General features: G+C 36.5%; 1 protein-coding gene and 1 long non-coding RNA gene across 3 annotated transcripts in view; one reads left to right on the top strand and one right to left on the bottom strand.

The window, feature by feature from the left end:
- The window catches only part of LOC145542579 (phosphatidylcholine transfer protein-like), a 130739-nt gene that overhangs the window by 100665 nt on the left and 14639 nt on the right, over positions 1–15435 (top strand). The gene's annotated exons all lie outside the window — the stretch shown is intronic.
- LOC145542583 (uncharacterized) overlaps positions 10269–15435 on the bottom strand; it is a 36532-nt gene continuing 31365 nt past the window's right edge. The window contains exon 6 of the long non-coding RNA XR_014079953.1: positions 10269–11306. This is a non-coding gene — a long non-coding RNA (uncharacterized LOC145542583). The remainder of the gene's footprint in view (positions 11307–15435) is intronic.

Genomic DNA, 15435 nt, shown 5'->3' with positions numbered 1-15435 from the left:
TTTGGGGAGCTCTAAGGACATTAGCAAGATTTACTTAAAGTCCAAATTTAATTGAGCTGTGGTGGAACTTGAAGGGATGGTCCTTTGGAAAAACTCCCCTCTCACATAGAGGTTGATTATTCTGTTCTCCCTACTTTTGTGTATGTTGAAATGCTAGTGCACCAGAATCACCTGTAGGGCCTGTTAAAATTCACAGAAAGAACACAACTTCCAATTTTGATTCAGTGCGTATAGATTCAGAGTTTGCTTTTTACTTCTTTTTTTTTACTTTTGCTTTTTACTTCTTTTTTCCTTCCACTTCCCCCATTCTCTCTTTCTCCTCCTTCTTATTTTTCTCCTCTTCCTCCTTCCTCTTTTTCATTTTCTTTTTAACCAGTTCTTTGGTTACATAGAAATTCCTGGTCCAGGGACCAGACTTTGATAACCAGTGATGTATGTAGAGCATCTTGCATGGTGCTCAAGGAGTTTCTGACTTTGGAGTCAGAAGAGGGCCCTAGAGATGAGAAACTGTGGGAACTGAAAGGTAAGAGTAAAAGTAAAGAGTGTCTTAAGATGAAAGCAACATCTACTTTAAGACTCACTTTCCCTATTTTTAAATTAGTGGCCACTTGGGAGTGAATGTGGTTCCCTGAACAGTGCTGAGAAGTTCTCCTGGAAGGATAGGGCCATAGGTCACTTGAAAAAGTTTTCCAGGGAACTACAGTCAGGTCTAGATGGAGCTTTAGGCTGGTTCCTATGTCAGTAGACACAGTGACATGACAGTCGACGGTTTGCAGAGGCTCACATCATTGACTTAGACCAAGAAAATGTTGGTATAAAAAAGATCTGGGGGGAAAGAAAGATCTGGGAATTCCCTGGAGGTCCAGAGGTTAAGACTCTGTACTTTCACTGCTGAAGTCATGGATTTGATCCTTGGGCAGGGAACTAAGACCCCACAAGCCACACAACGTGGCAAAATACCAAGATCTGGTTGATGGTTTGACTTCTTATGTTTTTTAAGCCCACTGTCTGGCACTGTGAGAGGGACCTGTGTCTGTCCTTTCATAGGTCTTCTGATCAGTGAGTTTGGTGAGGGGCAGACCGTATTTTCCCAAGGACTGTTTGTTCTTTCCTATGCTGATAATCTACTAAATTGTTGAAAGCCTGGCCTCTCGAGTAAAACTCTGTGGCTCTCCCGGCAGGACTAAGAGAAAGTTTGACCTTTCAGAGGGAAGCAGATATTGAATTGCTGTGAGAACACACTTACCTCCATGAAAGAGAAGCTTCCACTCCCATTCTCGAGGTGGGATCAGAATCTGATAACATCATGGGATTTTGTACTTCTGGATGACAGGACTATTCTACTTTCTCCCACCCTTCTATGTACCAGCATGATTGTTGGAACGGTTATTGTACCCAGGACACTTAATGGAGCCTATTTATTCATGGGTAAAACCACCAAAGCTTAAAGCTGAGCACCTGGTGTGGCCTCCTTCTATTTCCCGCCACTGATGGAGGCCACTTCTCTCTCTCTCTCTCTCTCTCCCCCTTATGCCTTCACCCTTGAGATCCCTGAGCATACAACTGAATAGACAGATACATCAGACCATCAGTTCTCTCTCAGGAAGAGGGTGTGGTATCAGGCAGTATGAAGATGCTGGTTCCAAGATATAGCTTTGAGGGAATGAAAGGAGAGGGATGAGGAGGATTCCATACTTCTGTCTGCAGATAAAAGTATAACTTTTACCTCACTCAGCCTTGCCCATCAGAGGAAAAACAAACAAACAAAAACTCAGCATAAATCTCACCCTATACGAAACTCATACAAACTACTGGACCAACCTTAGGAGGGCAGAAATAAAAAGGAAGAAAGAATTCAACCTTCTTCAAGGAAAGAATTCAACTTTCCTTGAAGCCTGGGAAAAGGAAACCTCAAGCACAATAACTTGAAAAAAATGAAAAGGCAGAGAAATACTGCACAAATGAAGGAACAAACTAGAAACACAGAAGTCCAAATAAATTAAGAGGAAATAGGAAAATTACCTGAAAAAGAATTCAGAATAATGATAGTAGAGATGATCAAAAACCTTGAAAACAAAAATGGAGAAAATGCAAGAATCAATTAACAAAGACCTAGAAGAATTAAAGAATAAACATACAGAGATGAACAACACAATTACTGAAATGAAGAATACTCTAGAAGGAATCAATAGCAGAATATCTGAAGCAAAAGAAAGAATCAGTAATCTGGAAGACAAAATCGTGGAAATAACTTCTGAAGAGGAGAATAAAGTAAAATGAATGAAAAGAGCTGAGGACAGTCTCAGAGACCTCTGAGACCATATCAAACACACCAACATTTATAGGGGTCCCAGAAGAAGAGAAAAAGAAAGGGTATGAGAAAATTTTTGAAGAGATTATAGTTGAAAATTTCCCCAGTGTGGAAAAGGAAATAGTCAGTCAAATCTAAGAGGCACAAAGAGTCCCATACAGAATACATCCAAAGTGAAATATACTAATCAAACTGACAAATATTAAACAAAAGAAAAGGAATATTAAAAGCAGCAAGGGAGAAGCAACACGTAACATACAATGGAAACCCCATACTCTTAACAACTGATCTTTCAGCAGAAACTCTGTAGGTCAGAAGGGAATGGCAGGGTATATTTAAAGTACTGAAAGGGAAAAATCTACAACCAAGATTACTGTATTCAGCGAGGATCTCATTCAAAATTGATGGAGAAATAAAAAGCTTTTCAGACAGGCAAACGTTAAGAGAATAGAGTACCATCAAATCAGCTTTACAACAAATGTAAATGGACTTATATAGTCAAGAAATACAACAGAAGGAAAAAGATCTACAAAATCAACCCCAAACAATTAGAAAGTGGCAATAGGAACATACATATCGATAATTACTTTAAATGTAAATGGATTAAATGCTCCAACCAAAAGACATAGACTGGTTGAATGGCTACAAAAACAAGACCCATATATATGCTGTCTACAAGAAACCCACTTCAGACCTCAAGGCACATATAGATTGAAAGTGAGAGGATGGAAAAATATATTCCATGCAAATGGGAAGCAAAAGAAAGCTGGGATAGCAATCCTTATATCAGACAAAATAGACCTTAAAATAAAGAAGATTACAAGAGATAAGGAAGGACACTACATAATGATCAAGGGATCATTTCAAGAGGAAGACATAACAATTGTAAATATCTATGCACCCAACATAGGAACACCTCAATACATAAGACAAACAGTAACAGACATAAAAGGAGAAATTGACAGTACACCCACACCAATGGATAGATCATAAAAACAGAAAGTTAATAAGGAAATACAAGTCTTAAATGATACATTAGATGAGATGGATCTCATTGATATCTTCAGGACATTCCATCCAAATGCAGAAGAGTACACCTTATTCCCAAGTGCACATGGAACATTCTCCAGGATAGACTACATCTTGGGTCACAAAGCAAACCTCAGTAAATTTAAGAAAATTGAAATCATATCAAGCATCTTCTCCAACCACAACACTATGAGACTAGATATCAATTAGAAAGAAAAAAAACCTGTAAGAAATACAAACACATGGAGATTAAACAACACGTTTCTAAATAACCCACAGGTTACTTAAGAAATAAAAAGGGAAATCAAAAAATGTCTAGGAACAAATGACAATGAAAACACAACAACTCAAAACCATAGGATGCAGCAAAAGCAGTCTTAAGAGGGAATTTTATAGCAATACAATCCTACATCAAGAAACAAGAAAAACATCAAATAGACAACCTAACTTTACACCTAAAGCAACTGGAAAAAGAAGAAGAAGGAAAGAAAACCCAAATTAGTAGAAGGAAAGACATCACAGAGATCCAAGCAGGAATAAATGAAAAAAGAAATGAAAGAAACAATAGTACAGATAAATAAAACTAAAAGCTTGTTCTTTGAAAAGATAAACAAAATTGACAAACCCTTAGCCAGACTCATCAAGGAAAAAAGAGAGAAGAATCAAATCAACAAAATTAGAAATGAAAAAGGAGAGGTGACAATAGACAGTGCAGAAATACAAAGGATTATAGGAGACTGTCATGAACAACTGTATGGCAGTAAAATAGATAACCTGGAAGAAATGGACGAATTCTTAGAAAACTTAAATCTTCAAAGACTGAACCAGGAAGAAACAGAAATTATGAACAACCTAATTACAATCACTGAAATTGAAGCTGTGATCAAAAATCTCCCAAAAAACAGAAGCCCAGGACCAGATGGCTTCACAGGAGAATTCTATCAAACATTTAGAGAACATGGAATGGTGTTCTGTTTCACATATGATAATATACATGTTTCAATGCTATTCTCCCAGAACGTCCCACCCTCACCTTCTCCCTCAGAGTCCATAAAATTGTTCCATGCATCTGTGTCTCTTATTCTGTCTCGCATATAGGGTTATCGTTACCATCTTTCAAATTCCATATATATGCATTAGTATACTGTATTGTTGTTTTTCTTTCTGGCTTACTTCACTCTGTATAATGGGCTCCAGTTTCATCCATCTCAGTAGAACCGATTCAAATGTATTTTTTTTAATGGCTGAGTAATATTCCATTGTGTATATGTACCACAGCTTCCTTATCCATTCGTCTGCTGATGGACATCTAGGTTGCTTCCATGTCCTGGCTATTGTAAACAGTGCTGCGATGAACATTGGGGTACACGCGTCTCTTTCAATTCTGGTTTCCTCGGTGTATATGCCCAGCAGTGGGATTGCTGGGTCATATGGCAGTTGTATTCTCAGTTTTTTAAGGAATCTCCACACTGTTCTCCATAGTGGCTGTACTAGTTTGCATTCCCACCAACAGTGTAAGAGGGTTCCCTTTTCTCCACACCCTCTCCAGCATTTATTGCTTGTAGACTTTTGGATAGCAGCCATTCTGACTGGTGTGAAATGATACCTCATTGTGGTTTTGATTTGCATTTCTCTAATAATGAGTGATGTTGAGCATCTTTTCATGTGTTTGTTAGCCATCTGTATGTCTTCTTTGGAGAAATGTCTGTTTAGTTCTTTGGCCCATTTTTTGATTGGGTCGTTTATTTTTCGGGAATTCAGCTGCAGAAGTTGCTTGTATATTTTTGAGATTAATTGTTTGTCTGTTGCTTCATTTGCTATTATTTTCTCCCATTCTGAAGGCTGTCTTTTCACCTTGTTTATAGTTTCCTTTGTTGTGCAAAAGCTTTTAATTTTAATTAGGTCCCATTTGTTTATTTTTGCTTTTATTTCCAATATTCTAGGAGGTGGGTCATGGAGGATCCTGCTGTGATTTATGTCGGAGAGTGTTTTGCCTATGTTTTCCTCTAGGAGTTTTATTGTTTCTGGTCTTACATTTAGATCTTTAATCCATTTTGAGACAAGGGCTCAGGGCCGGGGCAATGGGATGATCCAGAAGGATGGGATGGGGAGGGAGGTGGGTGGGGGGTCCAGGAGGGGGAACACATGTAAACCCATGGCTGATTCATGTCAATATATGGCAAAAACTATTGCAATGTTGTGAAGTGATTGGCCCCCAACTAAAATAAATAAATTTATAAAAAAAAAAAAAAACATTTAGAGAAGAGTTAATGCCTAGCCTTCTAAAACTCTTTCAAAAAATTTCAGAAGAAGGAACACTTCCAAATTCATTCTACAAGGTCACCATCACCCTGATACCAAAACCAGACAAAGACAACACAGAAAAAGAGAACTACAAGCCAGTATCACTGATGAACACAGATGCAAAAATCCTCTACAAAATTTTAGCAAACAGAATTCAGCAACACATCAAAAAGTTCATATATCATGATCAAATTGGGTTTATTCCAGGAATGCAAGGATTCTTCAATATATGCAAATCAATAAATGTGATACACCATGTTAACAAATTGAAAGATAAAAACCATATGATCATCTCACTAGATGCAGAAAAAGCCTTTGACAAAATTCAGCATCCATTTATGATTAAAACTCTTCAAAAAATGGGCATAGAAGGAACCTACCTCAACATATTAAAGGCAGTATATGATAAGCTGACAGCAAACATTATTCTCAATGATGAAAAACTGAAAGCATTCCCCCTAAGATAAGGAACAAAACAAGGGTGTCCACTTTTGCCACTATTATTCAACATAGTTCTGGAAGTCCTAGCTACAGCAATCAGAGGAGAAAAAGAAGTGAAAGGAATCTAGACTGGAAAAGAAGAAGCAAAAGTCTCACTGTTTGCAGAAGACATGACATTGTACATAGAAAATCCTAAAGATAGTATCAGAAAATTACTGGAGCTAATCAGTGAATTTAGCAAAGTGGCAGGATCCAAAATCAGTACACAGAAATCATTTGCATTTCTATGTACTAACAATGAAAAATCAGAAAGAGAAATTAAGGAATCAATCCCATTCACCATTGCAACAAAAAGAAATAAATATCTAGGAATAAAGTTACCTAAGGAGATAAAAGAACTGTACACAGAAAATTATAAGACATTAATAAAAGAAATCAAAAATGGCATAAACAGATGGAGTGATATTTCATGTTCCTGGATAGGAAGAATCAATATTGTTGAAAGTGACAATACTATCAAATGCAATCTACACATTTAATGCGATCCCTATCGAATTACCAAGGGCATTTTTCACATAACTAGAACAAAAAATTTCACAATTCTTATGGAAACACAAAAGACCCCGAATAGCCAAAGCAGTCTTGAGAAAGAAGAATGGAGCTGGAGCAATCAACTTTCCTGACTTCAGATTATTCTACAAAGCTACAGTCATCAAGACAGTATGGTACTGGCACAAAAACAGAAATATAGACCAGTGGAACAAGATAGAAAACCCAGAAATAAACCCATACACCTATGGGTACCTTATTTTTGACAAAAGATGCAAGAATATACAACATGGCAAAGATAATCTCTTCAATAAATGGTACTGGGAAAACTGGGCAGCTACATGTAAAAGAATGAAATTAGAACACTTCCTAACACCATGCACAAAGATAAACTCAAAATGGATGAAAGACCCAAATGTAAGACTAGAAACTATAAACTCTTAGAGGAAAACATAGGCAGAACACTTGATGACATAAATCAAAGCAAGATCCTCTATGACCCACCTCCTAGAGTAACGGAAATAAGAACAAAAGTAAACAAGTGGGACCTGATTAAGCTTGAAAGCTTTTGCACAGCAAAGGAAACTATAAGCAAGGTGAAAAGACAGCCCTCAGGATGGGAGAAAATAATAGCAAATGAAAAAACTGACAAAGGATTAATTTCCAAAATATACAAGCAGCTCATACAACTCAATGCCAGAAAAACAAACAACCCAATGAAAAAGTGGGGAAAAGACCTAAACAGACATTTCTCCAAAGAAGACATACAGATGGCTAACAAACACATGAAAAGATGCTCAGCATCACTCATTATTAGAGAAGTGCAAATCAAAACTACAATGAGATATCACCTCACACTGGTCAGAATGGACCTCATCAAAATGTCTACAAACAATAAACGCTGGAGAGGGTGTGGAGAAAAGGGAACACTCTTGCACTGTTTTTAGGAAGGTAAATTGATATAGCCACTATGGAAGACAGTATGGAGATTCCTTAAAAAACTAGGAATAAAACCGCCGTATGACCCAGCAACCCCACTCCTAGGCATAAACCCTAAGGAAACCAAAACTGAAGGAGAAACATGTATCCCATTGTTCATTGCAGCACTATTTACAGTAGCTAGAACATGGAAGCAACCTCGATGTCCATTGACAGATGAATGGATAAAGAAGTTGTGGTACATATACACAGTGGAATATTACTCAGCCATAAAAAGTAACACATTTGAGTCAGTTCTAATGAGGTGGATGAACCTAAAACCTATTATACAGAGTGAAGTGAGTCAGAAAGAGAACGATAAATACCGTATTCTAACACATATATATATGGAATCTAGAAAAATGGTACTGAAAATTTTATTTACAGGGCAACAGAGTGGAGAAACAGACATAGAGAACAGACTTATGGACCTGGGGAGAGGGGAGGAGGGGGAGAGATGTATGGAGAGAGTAACATGGAAACTTACATTACCATATGTAAAATAGATAGCCAACAGGAATTTGCTGTATGGCTCAGGAAACTCAAACAGGGACTCTGTATCAACCTAGAGGGGTGGGATGATGAGGGAGACGGGAGGCAGGTTCAACAGGGAGGGGATATATGTATACCTATGGCTGATTCATGTTGAGATTTGACAGAAAACGGCAAAATTCTGTAAAGCAATTATCCTTCAATAAAAAATTAATTAATTAAAAAAATTATAACTTTGTGCTGCCATCCTATCTTTAACCCCATCCGTGCATGAAGATCACACCAGGTGGCTATTAATCAACCAAAGCTTTTATTATCATTGGGCCTTGGAAAACCTTGAAAGGCAAGGTGACTTTTAGGAAGGTTTTGGACATTCCAGATCCTTGGACTTAACACCATACCAATACTTGTGTGAATCAGGAGCTGAACCAGGGCAATGCCAAGTAGAGGTCAGTTCTTGCCTGGTCTTCCAACTGGCCTTTAACATCAGAATCAACACCTGTGGGCAGAAGGAGAATTCTAGCAGGCTCTCAGTGTGAATACTTTGTTACCTCACAAGCTCACCACTCCTTGACACTATTTCGGAAAACTATTTTACTCTTCATGGAAACCATGCAAATGGTTATATTTTTGTAAGAAAGTAGAATCCATGTGAATATGAATTTTTAAATTTTACCCTGGGACTTTTAATGTGTTGCTAATACACAAAAAGGCTTGGAAATATAATATAGCTACCTCATCTTATATAAATATATACATCTTATACAAATATAAAATAGTTACCTTTTAATGTAGGAAACACATCTTTCTATAGCTGCCTTTGGATTTTCTGAATATACCTTCATGAGAAGAATACTCCAGAATATTGCTTCATAACTCACTTGGCAATCTTTCAGAATTTATTTTTTGCCTGTTTTCCTAAGCCCTGGTTATAGCTGATGAATAAGACAAAGCTCATGTCTTTCAGAAGCTTTAAGGCAAGAGACACTTTCAATGTTATGTAGATCTGAGTTCCTGACCTGTACCTTTTTTCTCCTTCAGAAATGCCTTTTAACATTTCTTCCAGAGTAGTCTGCTGCTGATGGACTTGCTCAGTTTTTATTTCTTCACTTTTGAAGGACAGTTTCATTGGATATAGAGTTATAGGTCAATGGCTTACTTCTTTCAAAACATTCTATATTTCACCCCACACTCTTTTAGCAGGGTGGTTTCTGATGGGATGTCTGCTATAATCCTCATCTGTATTCCTCTATTAATAAAGTGCTCCTCCATCCTCCCCTCTCTAGCTTCTTTAAAGATTTTCTTTTTCTTTTTGGTTTTCTGAGTTTGTATATGATATATTTTGGGGTTTTTTTGGTATTTATTCTCTGTGGTGTTCTAAAGATTGACAGATTTAGTTTGAAGGTTGGTCTGAACTTAAATCATAAAGTCTCATGTGATTCAAAATACAATATAATCTTATGCCACAAAGATTCTTTTCTCACATGTGGAAATGCAATGTGACTAATAATTCACATCTTTCTCAGGTTATATGCTTTAAAAGTGATGGTGGCAATGGTCTAAAGCAGAGATTGCCAACTTTTTTTCTGTAAAAGCCACATTGAAAATATTTTGGGCTTTACAGGCTATGAGGAAAAATGGAAGTTATTTTGTATTGACTTATATAACTGCTTAGAAATATAGGAAACATTCTTAGCTTGTGGAATGTTTAAAAATAACCAGCATGACAGATTTAATAACCTCTGGTCTAAAGTATAGTTTGGATGCTTAATTGTTCTATGATTTTAAGATTTATGAACCTAAAACCCTAGCTGAGTCTCAGCTTTCCCATCTATACACTGGAGATAAATCTTGCTCTTCCAAATTTGTCCAGAAATCTAATTAGAATATATGTTTTGAAGCACCTAATTAATTAAATGGCCTTTGTCTGTGAGCTGTAGATAGGGTGATCTATGTCCCAGTATATCCATTACAGGTTTAGTTTACCCTTGCCTTGGTGGAAAAAAAAAAAATTATAACACCTCTCTCACTAAAATCAGTTATGTTTGGAATGATAAAATATAAATTACCCTTGCTGTAACTGTGTGCATTTCAATGGATTATTATCAGGTTGGTGCAAACATAATTGTGGTTTCAGACCATGTATTTTAAATCTTTATAACTAGGCTCAAACACATCTTTATTAATCAAAACAGGAATCATTACAATCAACACATTTTTGCCAACAAGAAATAAGTTTGTTAATTCCTCTAGCATAAAAATCCAAGTTTTGGGTTTTAAAGAACTCTAGAAAGGATTTTCTGCCTCTTGCTCGTTGTGAAAGCATTTTCCCTGCAAAAAGTTTTTGAGATGCTTGAAGACGTGGTAGTTGGTTGGCAAGAGATCAGATGAATATGGCAGATGAGGCAAAACCCCGTAGATGAATTCATTCAACTTTTGAAGCATTGGTTGTGTGACATACTGTCAGGAGTTGTCATGGAAAAGAATTAAACCCTTTCTGTAGACCAATGCTGGCTGCAGGTATTGCAGTTTTTGGTGCATCTCATCTATTTGCTGAGCATACTTTTCAGATGCAGTGTTTTTGCCAGGATTTAGAAAGCTACAGTGGATCAGACCAGCAGCAGACCTCCAAACAGCGACCATGACCTTTTTTTTGGTGCAAGTTTGGCTTTGGAAAATGCTTTGGAGCTTCTTCTCATTTCAACCACTGAGCTAGTTGTCACCAGTTGCCCTATAAAGTCCACTTTTCATTGTACATCACAATCTGATTGGGAAATAGTTCATTGTTATTGCATAGAATTAGAGAAAATGACTCTTCAAAATGACAATTTTTTTGTGATCAGCTCATGAGGCACCAAGCTTTTTCACCTTTCCAATTTGTTTCAAATGTTGAATGACCATAAGTGGTCAACACTGAGTTCTTGGGCAACTTCTTGTGTAGTTGTAAGAGTATCAACTTCGATGATTCTCCCAGTTGGTCACTGTCAACTTCTGATGGCCAGTCATTGCACTCCTCATCTTCAAGAATCTTGTCTCCTTTTCAAAACTTCTTGAACCACTACTTCACTGTACATTCGTTAGCAGTTCCTAGGCCAAATGCTTTGCTGATGTTGTGAGTTGTCTCCGATGCTTTATGACCCATTTTGAACTTGAATAAGAAAATTACTCCAATTTGTTTTTGGTCTAACATCATTTTACTAGTCTAAAATAAATATGAAATAAACAGCAAGTAATAAGTCATTAGCAAAAAATATAAAGTGAGAAATGCACATTAAAATGATGTATAATATAACCACATTTATATAAGAATGTATTCCAATATCAAAGGGCAAATTTCAACAATCCAAAACAGCAATTACTTTTTTCCCAACCTAATATTTATCTAATAATATGTTGGGAGAGGTCAGTGACTTTTGGAGGCAGGATAATAAACTTTGAACTCTACTGTCACATCACTGGCTTCAGGTCCAAGTTCTGTTGTAACTAATGAACTTCAAGTCAAGTGTGCTATGAAACTTGGGTAAGTTTCATAATATATATATATATATATATATATATAAAATTAAAAGCTTTGAATATTTATTAACTACCATAAAATACATTCATTTAAAGTGTGCAATTCAATGGTTTTTAGTAAATTTATGGAGTTATGCAACATTCACCAGAGTCTAATTTTGGAACATTTGTGTAACCTACAAAAAAATGTCTTGCTCATTTGCAACCTCTTGTTGTTCCCATTCCCAATCTCAGACAAACACCAAGCTACTTCCTGTGTCTATAGAATTAACTTTTCTAAGAATTTCTCAGAACTTCTTAAACCTCAATTTTGTTGTCTGTAAGTGAGTTTACTAATGGTCCACATCTCATGTTTTCATTGTGCAGATTAAGTAGAGTGATCCCTGTAAAGCACTCAGCCCAGGCCCTGGTATTGAGTAAGCACTCAATAAGCATTTGCTATTAGTGTTATCTTAGCCAGCTCTCTAGTCCTTCAGTATTAAACTTGCTGTGTGTTTTTGAAGAGATAGCAAATACTGAATCAGATTTAGTCACCTGTCTTTCTTCTTACAGTCATGGTACACACTTCCCAGTGGCAGCTACAGCTTTGACACCTGCAATTAGGAGTGATTCTCCTTGATGAAAAAATGTTTGCTTTTCATACCTTCTGAGCCTCTTACTCTTGCCCCAGAGGGCTAGTGTTGGAAATCTTCCAAAGTAGTGGACTGAGGAGACTTCCTGGCCCCTGAGGAATGGAAATGAACTCTTCTATTAAAGGCAAAGAAAATTTAGTGCACACTTGATGTGTACTGACAGAATTAGAAAGATGTGATTCATCAGGGCTGTCTTATAGTTAGTGATATAAATGCAGATAAATACCAAAATTGAAGAGAATGAGAGATGACTTTCTCCAGGTCAGGTGTCAGGGTATAGGGGCAGTAGGGGTTACTCCTCTGTAGGAATTACTGTCAAGTGGGAATTGCAAATGTCATATACAAACGCTATGATATTTGGATATTTGTCATATGTAAACACATTGGCTCTTAGAGAATTTATTCTGCTTTAGGACAAGTAACTGTACAATTGTCAGTAGTGCTTCACTAAGTATGTTAATATTTAGAGTATTTATATATAAAGTTTTTAATAGCACCTTAGTGTAATATCAAATAAAAAACAAACCTGGACTTAGTAAGGAAAGACTTTCATTCAAAGGATTATTGCCAAGGGTTGGGGGGTTATTATAGCAGGTAGAATTGTTTTTGCTGTTCAGTCGCTCAGTCATGTCCGACTCTTTGTGACCCCCATGGACTGCAGCAAGCCAGGCTTCCCTGTCCTTCACCATCTCCTGGAACTTGCTCAAACTCATGTCCATTGAGGCAGAATACTTTAACCATAAAATCTGTGGGTGTCTCAGGAGTAAGGCAGAAAGTTATTTTTAATAGACAGGAGTCAATAAAACTGAAGTCATATGTGGAGAAGTGATATGAAGGTGGCCTGACTGGAGAACAGAAAAGAGATTTTTGTTGCCTGAAACCAGTTTATTTTTAGAAACGTCTAGATGCTGCTCAGGCTGAGGCTGTATCAAGTTTAGGGACCTGAAGGAAGGAAATATGTTTAATCAGTTTGATTATCAAGCATTTTGTTCTGATTGATCATTGGAGTAAACCGTTTTGGTGATCATTTATGGGACAATGAAAGGAAATTTAGAGGTGCTGTGTCTGGCCTTGTGATAGGTGAATAAAGTGTGTGTGTGTGTGTGAGTCCCATCTAAATCATGGGGGGAAAGGTGGCTTTTTTGTGGTAAGCTGTTTTCTAGAACACAAAGAGAGTGTTTCATACCTCTACTCTTTTCCAGGATCACAGGACCTAAGCAAAATTCGTTGTCAGTAAGGACTACTCAAAACAATTAGGATTGCTTTTAGTTACAAGTAAAAGAAAACTGAATTAACAATGACTTTATCAAATGAGGTTTATTTTTCTCACCTAATTAGTAGCTAGAGGTCACCAGTTGCTGGCATTGGATTACCTGACCAATATGGCTAGTAAAACTCGTTGAATCTTTTTAGTCCACATCCTCTCTGCTGTCTCTTAGCCACAGAATAGCTGCTGTAGTTGTTAACATCCTGTGTGTATTCAAAACAGGAAGGAGGTGTCATATGGGCTTTCCTGGTGTCTCAGCTGGTAAAGAATCCACCTGCAATGAGGGAGACCTGGGTTCAATCCCTGGGTTGGGAAGATCCTCTGGAGAAGAGAACAGCTATCCACTCCAGTATTCTGGCCTGGAGAATTCCATGGATTGTATAGTCTATGGGATCACAAAGAGTCGGAGAAGACTGAGTGACTTTCACTTTCACCCTCACTTGCATAGGAGACCAGGATATTTATTAACTGTGTACATGGCCATAGGGATTCTCTAGCAAGAAAGATAGTATATGCTCTAACAAATATTCTGTTTCTTCTGCTAATTGTATCATATACTTCATACTGATTCTCTACTATTGACGAATACATTAACAATTTGAAGTGTAGGGAATTAAATACACTATAAATAGAGTATTAGAAAGTCATGCAATGTGTTTTACCTTAGATAAAGAAATTGAGCCATTCTTAGAACTGGTTTTCTGAAGGAGCCTTAGGAAAAGCCAAGAACCCCTTGAGTAAGCTTGTTTGGAGTCATTGAAATGTTAGTATGCTTGGACAAGTATCTTTAACAGGTGTCGCAGAGCTTACATATCAATACTTTGCAAGAGACTTACACATCAATATTTAAAAGATTGACCAAATAAAACTAAGGTGTATGCTCTTTTCCTATTAAATTTTTTGTAGAAACAGTGGTACCCAATCCTCATGAGATGTTCCAGTGCTACTGGTGAGAATACAAAAATGGAAAACAATTTCCTTAAACATTTGTAAACATTTATAAAAACTATAAACAGACAAAATGTTAGTATCATTTACCCTAAAATACATCTCTACTAAAACTTCCTGCTTTCTGAATGAAAAATTGTCATTATTGTCCATGTTTATATGAAATAGCTGTTTCAAAAATATTTCACATTTGTAAAAGTTTATGGAAACAGAAATAATTCATCATAATAAATAAATTAGGTGTTATCTCTCCAAGCTTCAAAGTAATATTCTTTAAAATAGCATAAGCTGTTTATGTCATATTAGTTCCATTTTGTAACACATAGAAGTATCTATTTACTTAAAACAAATACATCTACTTTTCCAAAAAGCAAAATACATATTATTTTCAAGTGTACTTGGAATATTCTCTAGGATTTATGACATACTAGGTCACAAGACAAGCCTCAACAAATTTAAGAGTATAGAAATTATTTCAAGCGTCTTAAATTTGTTATGATGAAATCAAAGAATTAGCTAAAAATACCTCAAGGCAAATGATAATGAAAACACAGTAGTATAAAATCTATGAGATGCAGGAAAACCAGTTCTTAGAAGGAAGTTCATAGTGATACAGGTCTTCTTTAATAAATAAGAAATCTCAGTTAAATAATCTAACATTAACCTAGAAGAATTAGAAAAACAAAAGAACAAACAAAACTTAAACGCAGCAGAAGGAAGGTGATAAAGATCAGAGAGGAAACAAATAAAATAGAGATTATGAAACAGGACAAATCAATATAACCAGGACATGGTGCTTTGAAAGAGTAAACAAAATTGACAAACTTCTGGCCATACCCACCAAGAAGATAAGATGGAAAACAAGGCCAAAAACAAAATAAGAATTGAAAGAGGAGAAATAACAATCGATACCATAGATTGCTAGAAATAACAATCAATACTGTAGAAACTTGGATTTCTTGGGCTCC

This window comes from Giraffa tippelskirchi, chromosome 3, assembly GCF_054371585.1.
Source record: "Giraffa tippelskirchi isolate mGirTip1 chromosome 3, T2T-mGirTip1v1.2.pri, whole genome shotgun sequence".
Classification (NCBI taxonomy): Eukaryota; Metazoa; Chordata; class Mammalia; order Artiodactyla; family Giraffidae; genus Giraffa; species Giraffa tippelskirchi.
This window is presented reverse-complemented; position numbering and strand designations above follow the sequence as displayed.